We start from the raw sequence: 6,000 nt of genomic DNA, 5'->3' as shown, positions 1-6,000 counted from the left end.
CCTATATGGGTAGTTATTTAAACTGCAACAGAACCTGCCTCCAGTCTCTGATCCCCCCCCCCCCCGCCTCCTCCCATATTCTCACCCTCCCTCCTTCTATCCATCCTTTCCCTCCATCCTCTCCCTCCCTGTCCTTTCATCCCTCCACTCACACCACTCTGCGTCCACTCCATCCTGACTCCCTGACTATCACTCTCTCAAACACACACTCCACCCTATCAAACCACCCATCCAAGCTCTTTCAGAGGAATGGTCTGGCTGCTCCACTCACTCACTAATCTCCTTATTTGGGTTGCTGTGTTTTCACAGAAAGATGGAGATCAGACAAGAGAGAGAGGAGCGCAGGACCTGTTTCCACATTTAACCTCCTGTCTGTGGGTAAAGGGTCCCACTGGCATGCAGCACCTCACACCATTAAGAGAGTGTGTATTAGATGACGAGAAAGAGAGAGAGAGAGAGAGAGAGAGAGAGAGAGTGAAAAGCAAAGTAGAGGGAGGGAGAGTCTGAGAGATAAATAAGGGTGGAGAAAGAAAGAGAAAGAGTTCCCATGTTGTTATCACACTGTCAAAATATTAGCATTGAAGCTGATTGTATTGCGCTGCCCAAGTTCAATGTTACGTCAAGGAGACTTAATTGGTTATTGCAAAGTGAAAACCAAACAGAGGCCATGCTGTGGTTTCAAAGACAAACACAAAACTAGCTACTATGGAAAACATGCAAACCAAAATAATCATAGGGATTACATGAAATAAGTAATACTTTGTTTGTATCACTCAGCTGTAGCACTCGACGAGGTAGTGTGATGGTACATGTGTTGCCTCTATCATGCCGTCACTAAGCTGTTTTGGTTATATGGCTACATGATGTAATTGACACAGTTTCTGCATAGTTGTTTCAAGTATGATTGTCAGGGGCAGCAGAAAGATAAATGTGACAGATGTTTGCGAGAAATCATGAAGCATCATGTCAAATTGGATCTCTGTGCGCCTGATATTAGACTTTGACGTCTTAGTTTCCTTTCCGAATGACTCGCTAAATCAGGTTGAAAACTGTCTTAGAGATATAGTTTTTAAAGAGTGTAGTTCTGTTCAATGAAAAGCAATCAACTGTGCAGTCACTAGCACCGTAAGTTGTTACATAACTTCCAAATATAACAGTTTTAGGTTGCCATATTATAGGCCTATATGATAAACTCTGATGTATATAAATATAAAAACATGGGAGAAAAAGATGTGTTTCAGAGTCGTTTTTCTTTTAGAAGGAGTGGGAAATGTCCTATCATGCTAACCTCACCAATGCTTCACTTTAGCATGTCACCTGACCTGCATTATTAGCACAGCCTTTTGTAATTTGAGCTATGTTGTGTATTTTTGTGAAATGTTATTTAAAATCTTCTTAGTTTACATTTTGATCAAGTATCTAGTCACATATATCGACCATATTCCACACGTTCTTTTTTTCTTTACTTTAAGTCTCCACATTTAGCATTCATAAGCAAAATATAAACATTTAACGAATGGTTTATAACACACATAGTTGTAAGAAGGTATAAGTGTCTATTAATGAATTTGTGTAAAATATTAACTCCTCCTGTGGGCACCCATAAGCGGAGGCTGGTGTATAAGCAGATAAATGGTAAAACACAGATGTGATTATATAAACTATGGCTTCAGTCATGGAAAAGTTTTAATTTTAAGACTTTACATTAATAAGCAATTAAAAATGTCCTTATATCTTATAATCTCAATAACTTGTTTGTATAGAGCAACCCCTTTTTAATTTAGTGATGAAAAGCTCCACTTAGTAAACAAGTAGCTAGTTTAAATTTGCTCCATAACAGCTGCAGCAGCTGCACTTCACCAGTTTTACTAATCTGGTGAATCAAAAGTCTGTGTAAGGATCAACACAACAATACGCAGCAACTTCAACTATCAAATACTGCTGATGTATGCAACAGGGAGCTTCACTGTGTCAGGGACATTTGACAACGTCAGCTCCCGTTACACCTGATCTCTTCTCTTGTGTAACAGTTAGTCCTTTGTTGCTTTTTCAGGGGCATTTGTACTGATGTATCCAGGCCATAATACTTAGAGTGTTACTGCTCAAACTCAGCTGCATCTTCTACCTGTTACATAACCACTGGAGCTGTGATTTCAGGCAGGAATGTGCTATTGGGAATTTACAAAAAGGACTGTGTCGTTTGATACTAAACACCGACCATAAATCCACATTGCTGGCAAATATTACTGGAGTTACTGTTGATGTAAAGGCTGTTTTTCATAACATAGCATTATTTACAAAGATCATTTCTGAGCAGTGGAATCCAGACGTTTTAACCAATCCACCTCCTTGTGTCAATACATCATAAAATACAAGGCTTTGATTCAAAGCATCTGCTCCCTTTGCCTTCAAAACTTAAAAAAAAAAAAAAGTCAGGGTGAATTTAATGGCTCCACAAATTTCTCAAATCAGGTTTTATCAGGGGTAAGCTGTTAAATAAGTACAATGTGCAGTAACCCTGCTGAAGCTACACAGTTCTGCTGTTTTCGGCTGCTGATGTGAGCAACAGCTGTCCACAGTGTTGATGTGGAGGAGCTGCAAAACTGATCCACAACTGAAACGCCCCTCCTTCTGTGGAACAGGAAGAGAGAGCCAGGGGGAAAAAAACAAACAAAAAAAAAAACACAGGATGAAGACAAAAATGTCACAGCTACTATTTTTTGGTCAGACAAGTGATCTGTACAGAACAAACTTGGTCCATAATCAACTGTTACTTGGTGCCTGGCAGCTTTTCAACTGTGACTGCAGCTTGAACAACAATGTAGTTAAGTGGGAAGGAAGGGCTTTGTATTGTTGTTGCTTGACTGTTGGTAGCTGTTGTGGCTTCAACCTGTGTCACAATGAAAACAGGAGCAATGGCTTCAAGGTGATGTGATCCCTTATGATAACAATCCGGACTAGATGAACTGTTGTTGTTGGTTCAACTTCATGTCAAGCTTAGGCGAATGAGTACAAATGTTGTAAAATGTCTTTGACACAGTGAAACTCCCTGTTGCATACATCAGCAGTATTTGATAGCTAAAGTTTCTGCGTATTGTTGTGTTGATCCTTACACTGATTTTTGACTTACCAGATTAGTTAGACTGGTGAAGTGCAGCTTCCAAGACACTAAAAGCCAGTGGTTACTGTAGGATGGTTTATTCAGCGTTTCTTGACATTGGGATACTGAACCAGATTTAAGGATTTGGATGAAGCCAGCTGGATTTTACATTAGACTCTTTACTGCCTGTCTTCTATCTGCCTGAGTTATGCACAAACAGTTCTAGTCAGTTTATTCCTGCGTAGCAAATGCACAAATTGCAAATTTGGGCTTCATAACATTTGATGCCATGTGCCATTAAATCCATAATTTGGATGAAGAAAAGTTCCACAGTAAAATCCTTTCCTGGGAAATTTTAAATAAACACAGTCACACTTAATGTAACAAAAAGATGTGGGGAGACCTGACAGCATGGGTGTCTCCAATAGATATGGAGTCCACTGAAGACATCCCCTCCAATGTGAACCGCACCAGCAGCAGCCCTCTGCTTGGCTCTGTGGAGCTGCAGCTGTAAGTTTCCTGGACACTCTCACTGTATGAACGTTGCCATCTTCCACCCAGCCTCTCAGCAAGTAATTCAAGAGTGTAATTGAGTGTTTTCAATATCCTCCCCCGATGTTCCAAGTATGCTTTCTCTTACTGCTGCTCAGCCACAGAAATGCTGCGGAGGGGCCTAGACTAAACATGAAGATATTTTGCAAATGCAAGTTGAGTTGCCAGTGACAGTGTATGTTTTTGATATATAATGGAGAACAGGGCACACTGGAGAAGAAGAAGAAGGAGCAGAGAGGGAGGACTCTGTGGACTGGTGCCTTGAATGTAGAACATGAAGTCTTCTTTGTGTGCATGTATGTGCGAACTCCTGCGGCCTTGGGATGGAAACATACCTCATGACTCACTTAGACAGGACACCACCTGGACTTTGGTGACACACATACACACAGTCTCACACACACACACATACACACAGTGAGGCACATCTCCGCTGTAACATTTTGTCTGTACAAGCAGAAGCACATGTTTCCTGTATGACTACAAGCTTCTGTGCTGCCCGAGGTGACGTCATGACCCCCCACCCCACATTCCCTCATACATCCTCAAACACACACAAACACACACACACACACACACACCTTCTCCACAGGCATTTCACAGATGTTTGTATCACAGCTAACCAATCAGCAGTGAGTTTGCATGTCTGAACTTCACTTGGCTTCGGGGGAAAGTGAAGAACGTCACTGTTGGTAATTCTGATGAGGGTAAAATCCTGAACATGCACACACACAGCTACATCATGTGATGTCACACATTTGACTGTTTCACAATGTCTTCATAAAAGCGGAAAATGTGCATCAAAATGTACATGTACGATGAACCAGAGGCCCTCGAGAATGTGTTGCTTAAATGTGTAATGAAGCTCGGTCAAAGGGACAAGTCTAGCAGGTTTTTGACTGGTCCCAATTATTTCCATGACCTTTGCAAAAATACTTATGCAGCTCATTGAGTCTGTAATCATAGCACAATAAGTCGAAGAATTGTTGTCGGGCCTCCTGGACGCTTAAACCTGCAGGTCGGGTTCAGATAGAGAGAATTAAATCAGTGTGCACAAACAGGAATCTGATTACTCACATACAAAGGGGTGAGGTCAGAGAGTGTGACGTGTTTTGCTCCATGCCACATGTCTAACTTTATTTCGGTCATGTTTGTGAAATGTCGAGTCTATTCATTCATCGATGTTGATTAATTAATGTGTTTTTGCAAATATGACCCACCATCGGTGAATTTCTCATTAAGCAGCAGCTTCCTCTGTGTAAGACAAGTGAGAACTTCCCAGACTAATGTATGAATGACACATCAAATACCTGTGGAACAGAACAAAGACAGAGACAGAGAAAGAGAGTGAGACAGATGACACAGAGACGCATGAGCAAATTAATTTGTAATTTTCATTGGTAATTGGTTCCTCACAATACAAACGAATCAGCTTAATTTTCTTTATCCTCTGTTTATTTCACCAGGTAAAAACAAATAATAAAGTAATAAAATGATCAAAACATCTATTAGCAGTAATCCTCAGCTGATCAGTCAAGTTTCCCTGATTGAGGGATTTCAAGAACATGTAGATTCAGCCTCTCAAAAACCTTTGCTGCTGACTTTATGTGACCATTACATCATGGGCAGTCAGAATCAGCCTTAAAAACACAACTGGGCTAAAACGTGTGTAATCGTACAATGTGACCTCCTGTTCATATTGATCCAACCTACAAATATTACAGAAGACATTACCTCAGTGTTGTCAGCATTTAGGATTCAATACCTTTCTACCATTTTAATGAAGTTGACAGGAATTTGGTTTCGTGCACTCACATAAAAAATAAACAAAAACCTCATGTCACATACGGCAGCCATACAGGGACAAAGAAAGGTGGTGAAAAAATATAAAAAAGCCAATAATAAAACTTTTATGCTTTCCCAAAATGAACTTAACTGCATTCAATTCAGAAACAGGGGCACAATGACAGCACACTAATACTTATGAAAGAGAGGCAGGGTTTACATAGACAAAGGAGAGGAGATAGAGAAAGCCCGACTGGTACAGTATGTGATAGTTATGACTTCACCCCGACGTGGTGACACACCAGCAGCTGTAGCTCTGGCCCACACTTCATCAGTGCTGCCTGGTCTTCAGCACAGACCTTATAAGGACAACATCTCTCTGACTCAGTTACTATCTGACTGACTGGGAGGCTAACTGACAACGCTGAATGTTGACAGACAGGATGCTCGGACCTGAGGCATTCTGTGACTTCAGCCTCAAATGATCCCATGAAGTTGTGTTCATTATCACAACTCAACACTTCTTCCCTGTTCTTAATGCCTCTCATTTTCTTCCTGTCTCC

Source organism: Seriola dumerili, unplaced genomic scaffold, assembly GCF_002260705.1.
Source record: "Seriola dumerili isolate Sdu_G_001 unplaced genomic scaffold, Sdu_1.0 BDQW01000322.1, whole genome shotgun sequence".
Classification (NCBI taxonomy): domain Eukaryota; kingdom Metazoa; phylum Chordata; class Actinopteri; order Carangiformes; family Carangidae; genus Seriola; species Seriola dumerili.
The sequence above is the reverse complement of the archived record's forward strand: the minus strand, read 5'-3'. Positions refer to the sequence as shown.